The 9,819-nt window shown below is 41.6% G+C and overlaps 1 pseudogene; it reads right to left on the bottom strand.

Annotated features, from left to right (window-relative positions):
• Nucleotides 1-5,984: 5,984 nt before the first annotated feature.
• LOC102869166 lies at nt 5,985-6,964 on the bottom strand (annotated as a pseudogene).
• Between the last annotated feature and the right edge of the window lie 2,855 nt (nt 6,965-9,819).

The following is a 9,819-nucleotide window of genomic DNA, read 5'->3' as shown; positions in this document are numbered from 1 at the left end:
TGAAGGAAGAAGTCCAAACTATACAAAAGGAATTAGGGAAAAAGAGAATCTCTAGAAATTGATGAAATACCAATTGTTTTAAAACAACACATACTGAGATCTGTAGTCTATAACATTCTGCAGTAAATGCTTCAAGCTGTCTTGACTTTATGCAAGCAAGGTTGTGTCATCTTCATAATTTAAGTTGTTAATGAGTGCTCCTCTAATCCTGTTGTCATATCATTTTTCATACAGTCCAGCTTCTTGAATTATTTGCCTGGCATACAGATCGAATTGGTATGGAGAAAGATAGTACCCTGTTCACTTATTTAAGCCAAGAAATTGTAAAGATTTCTACCTCGTCAATTGATTTGAAGAGATTAACATTCTTGACTATTACAAAGACTGATGATCTAACAGAAAACAAATTCTTGAGCAATGTTATTAATATAACATATAAGTAAGACTTTGCTGAAGATAGTTCAAACATTGTAAAAGTATGTAGGTATTAACCAGATAAACTAAATTTCAATGACATGGAACAAACTCCATCATTGCTGGTGTCAAGCGGATGTTAGCTTAAAAAGAAGAGTATTAGAAAGATGTTTATCCGTGTTTACACTCAATATACAAAGACTGACTTTGTGGATAACAACCAATTACGTATGGCATTGAGAAGAACAGAAACTCAAGAACACTTCACTGTGTTCATGCAGAACCTCTACTCAGGAAAAGAAGGAGAAACTGAAAGGTTTAAAATCAGAATAGTTGCTTGTCAGGCTTGTGTCTTTTTCTCGTACCTATTTTTATAAGTACTAAGCAAAAAAATTCTACAGGTTGGGCTTTATAAAGAAGAAAATTGTGTCAGGACTGTAGTAAGACTTCCTAACAAGCTGTTCCATGGGAGAAGGATAGGCAGTCTCATCTCTTGTGAATAACTGCCTCTGAAAACACGTCAGTCAGCTATGGATGGGTTCTGACTCTATGGTACACAACACAACTCAATATAGGTGAAAGTTAAGAGGCTTTGAGGTACTTAAAGATGAAAGTCAAAGAATATAGCTTCAGCATGGATTACATGTTAACATAAAATAAAAACACACAATTAGAAAATAAGTAACATCATGATAAACAGAAAAGATTCAGTCTGCCAACAATTTCATTTACTTTGACTCCATAATCAATGTCCATGGAAGCAGCAGTCAAGAAACTGAATTTCATTAAGCAAATCTGTAGCAAAAGTACTCTTTAAAGTTTAGAGAACAAAGATACTGCTTTGAGCGTCATCTAAGCACTCATATTTTTAATTACCTCTGAAGACAAATGTGCTCACCACTGGGCCAATTGGTAGCACCATGATAGATGGAGAAAAGTTTGAGGTTGTTAACAGTTACAGCTTGCTCGGCTCAACAATAAACACTAGCAGTCAGGATATCAAAAGACAAAATGCTTTGGGGAAGTCTGCTGTCAGGGACCTCTCCAAAGTGCTAAAGAGCAATGGAGTCAATTGAGAGACTAAGATGTGCATGATCCATGCAATGTATTTTTCAATACTTGCCCTGCATCAGAGAGCTGGACAATGAATAAAGATGGCAGAGGAAGAATCAATGGAATCAATGCCTTTAAGTTGTGGTGCTGGAGAAGAGTACTGGACATATGATGGACCATCAGGAAAACAAATAGGTCTGTCTTGGAGAGAGTGTAATCAAGTTTCTCCTTGGAGGCAAGGATTTTGAAGCTCTAGTTCACATACTTTGGGCATGTGGCCAGGAGAGACCAGTCCTTGCATACAGATATCCTGCTTCGAAGGATGGAGGGACAGTGCAGGAGAGAAAGACTCCAGATGAGATGGATTGATGTGGTGACTGGGGCAGTGGGGTTAGGTGTGTCAAAGTCAGTGAAACTGGCTCAGAATAGGGCAGGGTTCAGAACTATCGTGTATAAGAGTTGCTATGAATCACTGGAGACTTGATGGCACATAAGAACAACAACATGTGTATGAAAGATGAACAATGAATAATTAAAATTGAAGAAGAATCAATGAGTGTGAATTACAAAGTTGGTGAAGAATATTAAATATACTATCATCTGGTAAAAGAAAAAACATCTGTCTTTGAAGAGGCAGAGCCAGAATGCTCCTTTTTGGCAAGAATGCCAAATTATCAGGAAGGACCCGGGCCTGGAGAAGACCTGATGTGTGGTTAAAGAGATGGTGAACTGGAAGGAGGAAGACTCGGTGAGATGGCCTGGCACAGAAGCTACCCCCACAAACACCAGCACAGCTCTGACGGTGCGGCTGGCGTGGGGCCAGGCCAGACTTTCTTCTGTTGCTTGTGGGGTTGCTGTGAGTCTGCGCCAAATCCCTGACATCTAAGGAAAACAATGAATACCTATAGGTACTTAGGAGAGTGCAACTGATTACGTCCCTGCAGGACAAAGCAGAACTCTCTCATAGGGGATCCAAGCTGTCCTTTTTATGGAGGGAGCCATGGTGGCACAGTGGATAGGGAACTGCACTGCCACCCCAAAGGCGTGAGATCTGAATCAGCTGCTCCAGAGAAAGGGGCAATTCACAGCCTCCGACAATCTTCATGGAAGCAAAGTGCTTCTCTCTTTTCCAATGCAGCACCTGCTAGGTTTAAACCGCTCACCTTTCAGTACCAACCACGTGTGTAAGCGGTGTGACACCAGGGCTCCTTGTTAGTGCCCATTCCAATCGTGTTCTGTCAAATCTAGTGACCATAGCCTGTAACACCATCGGAACATTTAAGACTAAAATAAACTTTCAACCGACACTCATAAATATGCAGTTGAATGATTACACTATTTTAACTCAATGGGTTTGATAAATGTTTCCTGTTAAAACTATAAAATTGTGTTTATTCAGCTTTCCAGTCAAAATAAATGTTGTTCTCAAACCTGCAAGTTCAGTGAAGCTTAGTAGAATCAAGCAGAATTCTGTCTGCTTCATAAATTATAAGCAAAATCAGTGAAGTCATAAAAACTGTATCTAGTTCCCAAATATTTCATGGTAGCAATATAAACGTCCAGCAAACAGATCGGAGAGCGATCACCATTTAGTTCTCAGTTAACCAGCTGGGGCTTCCTTAGTAAGCTCTTGGTCAAATATGACTAGGTTCAGTGCAGTTCTGAGGGGATCTGCCCCCCAGGGCTTCTGAGACCGTACACTGGTTCTACGGACACCACTTGCCATATCTTTTCCCCTTGGATCTCCTGTGGGTTCGAACCCCCTTTCAGTGAGTAGCTTTAGCCACATAGCACTTCAGATAAGTTTAAGAGGAGAAGTGAAAAACTGTTCCCTATTTCTTGCAGGGCAGAAGGGAGGAGGCAGGGGCACAGAGCACTCACGTGACTTAACCTGGAGAGAGCTGCAGGACTAAGCCAAGGGGGTGGGGGGGGTCTCTCTAGTGGTTTGAATCCATCAGTAGCTGCTCTGTGGGAAAGAGACAGGCAATCTCCCCCAGTGCAGTTTACAGCCACCAGAACCCCACTGATGGGCCAGCTGTGCAACTGTTCTGATTCAACAGCAAGGAGTTGGGTTTAATTTCTTCTCGTCACACTGAGCATGAGAGACATATAGAACACTTCTGACTGAATAAGCAAGCAAAATACCTCTCTTTCTATATGTTTCTAAATAAATCTACATGTGGTCTATGTCCTGTAGTTACAAGGGTATATTGTCTTTTTTTATTCTTAATAAGCATATGACAAAGTATCTGAGATTATGATGGGGGTTTCTAAGATTCTAAGATGGAGGATTTTCAAGAATTTAATGGTGAATTTCACAAATATTCATTGAAGGTGAGTATTTGGTCAAACTGGTCTCTAAAACTGAGTACTACTAAAAATTCTAGTATCAATAAAAATGGTAAAAATACAAACTACTTTTACAAAGAACTTTCGTGTTGTTAAACCCAAACCAAGTGGTTGTAGTCAGCCAGCTACAGCTGTGGAGAGATCTCCACACTCTCCACCCCCTTCCACCGATGTAAAGCCTCTGAAAACCCTCAGGGAAGTCAGTGATGAGTTGGCTTGAACTCTTCAGCAAGGAGTGAGAGTTTTAGGAAGACTTAAAAGAGCTGTACATTTAAACAATATATTTTTTAGCAATACACACATAACCTACACAATCATGCAAATATGTACACACGAAAACACCAAGCTAGAAAATAGTGAAGTTTGGCATGGGCTATGATAACCAGACAAGGTCAATTCAGCAAACAAATTGAGTAGGTATAGAGAAAGGATAGAACCCTGATGCACACCTTCCCTTATTTTCAGTGACAGTGGGTCTGCTGTTCTCAGATGCCACTGAGTTGACTCCAGCTCTTGGGCAACCTACAAGTACCAGTCTGAACCATGTCCTACCTGCACCACCGTAGGAGCTCTGTCCTGCTCAAGTCCACTGTGGTGGAGGCACTAGTGAGGTAAAGAGGACAACTGATGGGAAATGAATTACAGTTTTTACTATGATTAAATTTGATATTTTAAATTTACTTGAAGCAAAATTCATTTAGTCCATGTTTTAAAGTTCATTAGCACAGAGTTGAGAAAAAAATGCTATATCATACTAGTCTTAACTCACATGTCATCTATTAATTTTATGACCCAAGTCAAGGTATATTCAAGTGCTTCATATGATTATGATTGTTAGACAATGAATAAGAATGATCTAAGAAGATGGAAAAGAGATAGAAATTGTCAATGATTTTATCTTGCTTGGATTCACAATTGACACTGTTGGCACCAGCAGCAAGGACATCAAAAGATGCATTGCATGGGGAAACTCTGCTGTTAGGGATCTCTCAAAAGTGCTGAAGGCTTTAATATCAGTTTGAAGACTAAGGTACAACTGAGCCAAACCATCATCTTTTAAGTTACTTGCTTTGAAGCTGAAAGTTGGACAAAGAATCAGGATGACAGATGAGGAACTGATGCTTTGAGTTGGGATGTTGGAGCAGAGTTGCTGAATATCCCACAGACTGCCAAAAGAACAAGCAAAGATGTCTTGGAAATTCACGGCCATGGCGCCTCTAGGAGGCAAGGCTAGTGAAACTTCATCTCACGTACTTTGTGCATGTTGTGGGGGAAAAGGCATCATGCTTTAGAAAGGGACATCATGCTTGGAAAGGTCAGCACAGGAGGGATGGCCCTCAGTGACACGGATTGACGCAATGACTGTGAGGCTGAGCTTGAGTCTGTCAGAGATGACGTGAGTGATCCAGGATAAGGCAGGGTTCAGACCCATTGTTTATGTTGTCATGTTGTAACAGTCAACTTGGCAGCTCTTGGCAACAACAAGAATCGAAACCTTTAGATTCTGTTGTTGTTGAAGAGTATTGAATAAGCTATAAGATTTCAAAAGAACAAGCAAACCGATCTTAAAATAATTGCAGCCAGGGTGCTCCTTAGAAATAAAAGTGGCAAGGTTTTGTGTACATCCTCTGATTATGTTTCTAGAAAGCATCAGTCCTAGAAGAACAACAGCACACTTGGAAAAGCAGAGAGTCGGCGAAGGAGGGAGAACTTCACAAATGAACGAATGCAGTGAGTGTAACGAGGGGTGTAAGCACAGGAGCGATTGTGAGGGCGGCGCAGAATCAGGCACACTTCCATCTGCCCTACTGAGGTTGTCAGGAGCCAGAGCCCATATGATGGCACTAAGAAAAGCAACGTTCTATTTCCTAAGAAGCTCAACTCTTGAAAGTGCTTCTCATTAGTTCTCAAGTTTTCCCTTGATGTTTTCTGAAGTCATTTTACTAATTTGTGTTTTCTGTTCCACTTATGATTATATTACTTATGTGTTTTTCTTTTGTCAGAACATCCTGTTATGCTATATATTTTTTTTCTTTTTTCTTTGAGACATGATGGAAAAAAATCTTACAGGAACACATTGAAAAATAAGACATGATTACATTGATAGAGACAATCTAGCCAGAAAGCTTTGTCAGTTCTGAGTGTGACATGCTGAAGGGCTGAAGGAATTAGTGTTCTTTTCCTTCTTCCTCGCCTTCTTCTTCAACAGAATCTACACCCACCTCCTCATAGCCCTTCTCAAGGGCAGCCATGTCCTCACGGTCCTTCGAAAACCCCTTCTGCCATTCCCTCAGCCACGTACCGGTGAACAAAATCACGCTTGGCATAAGTCAGATCACATGTGTGCTCCAGGCGAGCCCAGGCCTCAGCAATGGCTGTGGTGTTGCTCAGCATGCACACAGCTCGCTGCACCTTGGCCAGGTCTCTACCAGGCACCACAGTGGGAAGCTGGTAATTAATACCAACTATGAAGCCAATGGGGCACCAGTCCATAACCCAGATGGTGTGTTTGGTTTTAATGGTGGCAATGGAAGCATTGACATCTTTGGCAACCATATCACCACAGTACAACAGGCGGTAAGCTATGTATTTTCTATGGCAAGGGTCACACTTCACCATCTGGTTGGCAGGCTGAAAGCAAGCTTTGGTAATCTGCTACAGAAAGTGGTAAACTTTTCTAGCAGAGATAACAGGGGCATATGTGGTCAGAGGGAAGTAGATGCGGGGATAGGGCACCAGGTTGGTCTGGAATTCTGTCAGATTGACATTCAGGGCACCATCAAATCTGAGGGAAGCAGTGATAGAGGACACAATCTGACTAATAAGCTGGTTCAGTGTCAAGGTTTCTGCAGCAGATGTCATAGATGGCCTCGATGTCTACCATGAAGGCACAGTCTGAGCGCTCCTGGGTGGTGAGAATGGAGTTGTAGGGCTCAACCACAGCTGTGGAAACCTGGGGTGGGGGGGCTGTATAAATGGAGAATTCCAGTTTGGACGTCTTGCCATAATCAACAGATAGGCCCTCCATCAGCAGGGATATGAAATCAGAATCGATTCCCCGACCAAAGCTGTGGAAAAGCAAGAAGCCCTCAAGACCTGGGCACTGGTCAGAAAGCTTTCTAATTCTGTCCAGGGAGAGGTTGTTACTTACCTCGACTCTTAGCTTGTCGGGATGGTACTTGGAACCCGCTATCTGCTCCTGTCGTCCTTCCTTTCTAAGCCATAGTCAGAATGTGTGAGTGCATCTCCATCCACATTGGCCAGGCCGGTGTCCAGATTGGCAATGCCGGCTGGGAGCTCTACTGTCTGTAGCACAGCATCCAGCCTGATGATCAGACGCCAAGTGACAAGACCGCTGGGGGAGGAGGCGACTCCTTCAACACCTTCTTCAATGAGACTGGTGCTGGCACGTGTGTGCCTACCGTGGTGGTTGTAGACCCGGAACCCCCAGTCACTGATGAAGTTTGCACTGACACCTTCCGCCACCTTTTCCACCACGAACAGCTCATCATAGGTAAGGAAGATGCTGCCAATAATTATGCCCATGGGCACTAACTACACCATTAGCAAGGAGATCATTGACCACTATCCATATTTTTTAAGCTACAAATTGAAATCTACTCATTTTTATCCTCTTGTAGGTGTATGTGTTTGCCATCCTTTCATCCACATAGACCCGACACTTTGCACCCGACAACAAGTTCTGCTCATTCCTACCACTGAGCTAGGAGTTATTCACCATAATGATCATATTTCAGGGCATCCTCTGGTGACAACAGGAACTCAGCTTTGGAATAGCTGGCCTCTATCATTCCCAGGCCACTGGTGTTTATAAGTGCATGTAGCGACTTCTGTGGATTAGGTACCAAATTCCAAACACATACTATCTGAGCCAATAAGCTGCATCATGGTAGGTGGAGAAAGGATTGAAACTATCAATGATTTCAGCTTTCTTAGATCCACAGACAACACCCCCTTACCAGCACTTAGGAGATAAGAAGATGTATTGCTTAGGGCAAGTTCACTGGCAAGGACCTTTCAAAAGTACTGAAGAGTAATGATATCAGTTTGAAGGCAAAGGTGTATGTGATTTTAGCCATGGATTTCAATCACTTGATTTGTATCTGAGAGCTAGACAATGAAGAAGGATTATAGAAGAATTGATGCCTCTGAGTTGTTGTAGTGTTTGAGAAAAGCACTGAATATTTCATAGACAGCCAGAAAAATGAGCAGGTATTTCTGGGAAGAGGTGCAGCCAAGGTGCTCCTTGGAGGCAAGGATGACACCTCATACTTTGGACAAGTTGCTAGGAGGGATGATTCCTTGGAAAGGGATGTCAAGCTTGGAAAGGAGGAGGGACATTGAAAGAGAGGAATACCTCCCGCACAAGATGGATTGCCTACAACAGTTGGTTCATGTGTACCATGGATGGTGGGATGGAACAGCACAGACCAGGATTCAGGTTTGTTGTTAATGGGGTCGCCATGAGTCAAACTTGACTCAATAGCATTTAAAAACGATGGTAACTACAGTGTAGGGGACTCAACAGTGAACTCCAGCTCCTCCTTCCTCGTAGAACAAACGCCTAGTGAACATGGGTCATTACCAGGCACATTCCCCTTTGCTTTTCAACTCTCTCTTCCTTTTGTATCTCACAAAAATTCTAGGAAAGGTTAAGTATCCCCATGGCCTATATTTACTATTTTGTTTAGTTTAGGGGTCCAAATCCATTTAAAAATATTTGAGATATTTTTAATGACTGATGCTCATTGAATTGTTGCTCAAGGTGATCCGTTGACATAGCACCTGACATTTTGACCTTGTTTGGAAGGAGACCTTGGCAGATGCAATTAAGATAAAATAACCTGGGGTGGAACTTGTCCTAGTATAATGACTGGTCCTTATAGAAAGGGAGAAATTTGGGCCCAGACAGAAAGAACACCATGTGAAGACCGTGGCGGAGATTGCAGTGATGTGTCTACAAACTGAGGAGCATTGAAGACTGTGAAGCACTAGAAATAAGAAGAGTCAGGGAAAAGTTTCCTTCAAGAGACGTCGGAGGGTCCACGGCCAGGCTGAAGACTTACATGGACTCTGCAACTTCCGGTTTTTCTGCAACTGGGAGACTAGTTCCCTCCTAGATTAAGTCACCAAGTTTGTGCACATTTTTTAAAAATCTTTTCATAGGCTTAAATTTTCACTTTCCCCCCCTCATTATCGATGTAGCTGAACATTCGAGTAGGTTGACAAATCTGTCCTCTATGGGTGACCTTGAAATACTAATGTCTTCTCTTCCAGCATCACAGCAACATGCAAATCACTGCATTTCAACACACTAACAGATGGCATTTAACAAGAACAAAGGACACAAACTATTTCTAGCTTCTATTTGGACCAAATTTATCCTATTTCTTGCTAGTTTTTAATTGTAGCTTTGCTATTTTTACATGTAGACAGAGCTCCAGGAGCTCCAGTTATTTAATTCCTAACTGGTTATTTATTTTTCACTTTGACATTATTTTTTTAAAAAAAACTCTTAAAAAATCTTTTGTTTGTGTTAAGGTATCAATTATTATTAATTTGTTTATTTCTAGCTTTTGGATTTTGAATCATTTGGAAGAGCTTTCTCACTTCAAAGCTTAAATCTTCTTAGTTTCAGGTATTTTATAAAGTATTTTCTCTTATTTAAAGCTATGATCCAGTTCTTTTTATTTTTTCAGTGTAATTCCATATGATGTAAAAATATGGAAACTCTATCTGTGTAATTATAAATACAGTTTTACATGTATATGCACACACACACACACATATTCCAAAGGACAAGGATAATAAGATCTGCTAAGAGATGCAGCCCTGAAAGTGTGCTAATGGTCTGAGCCGAGAAATCTGGAAGCCAACTACCTGGAGTGAGAGAGATCAGTATTTCAGAAATGGTGGTCCAGCTGAATGAGAAAAGGATTGAGTAATGTCATTAATGTAACATGCAATTAAAAGCTTGCTGAA

Source organism: Elephantulus edwardii, unplaced genomic scaffold, assembly GCF_000299155.1.
Source record: "Elephantulus edwardii isolate Elephantulus edwardi_28Jun2011 unplaced genomic scaffold, EleEdw1.0 scaffold00055, whole genome shotgun sequence".
Lineage (NCBI taxonomy): Eukaryota > Metazoa > Chordata > Mammalia > Macroscelidea > Macroscelididae > Elephantulus > Elephantulus edwardii.
Note: the sequence above shows the minus strand (reverse complement) of the source record. Positions and strands in the feature narration are given on the sequence as shown.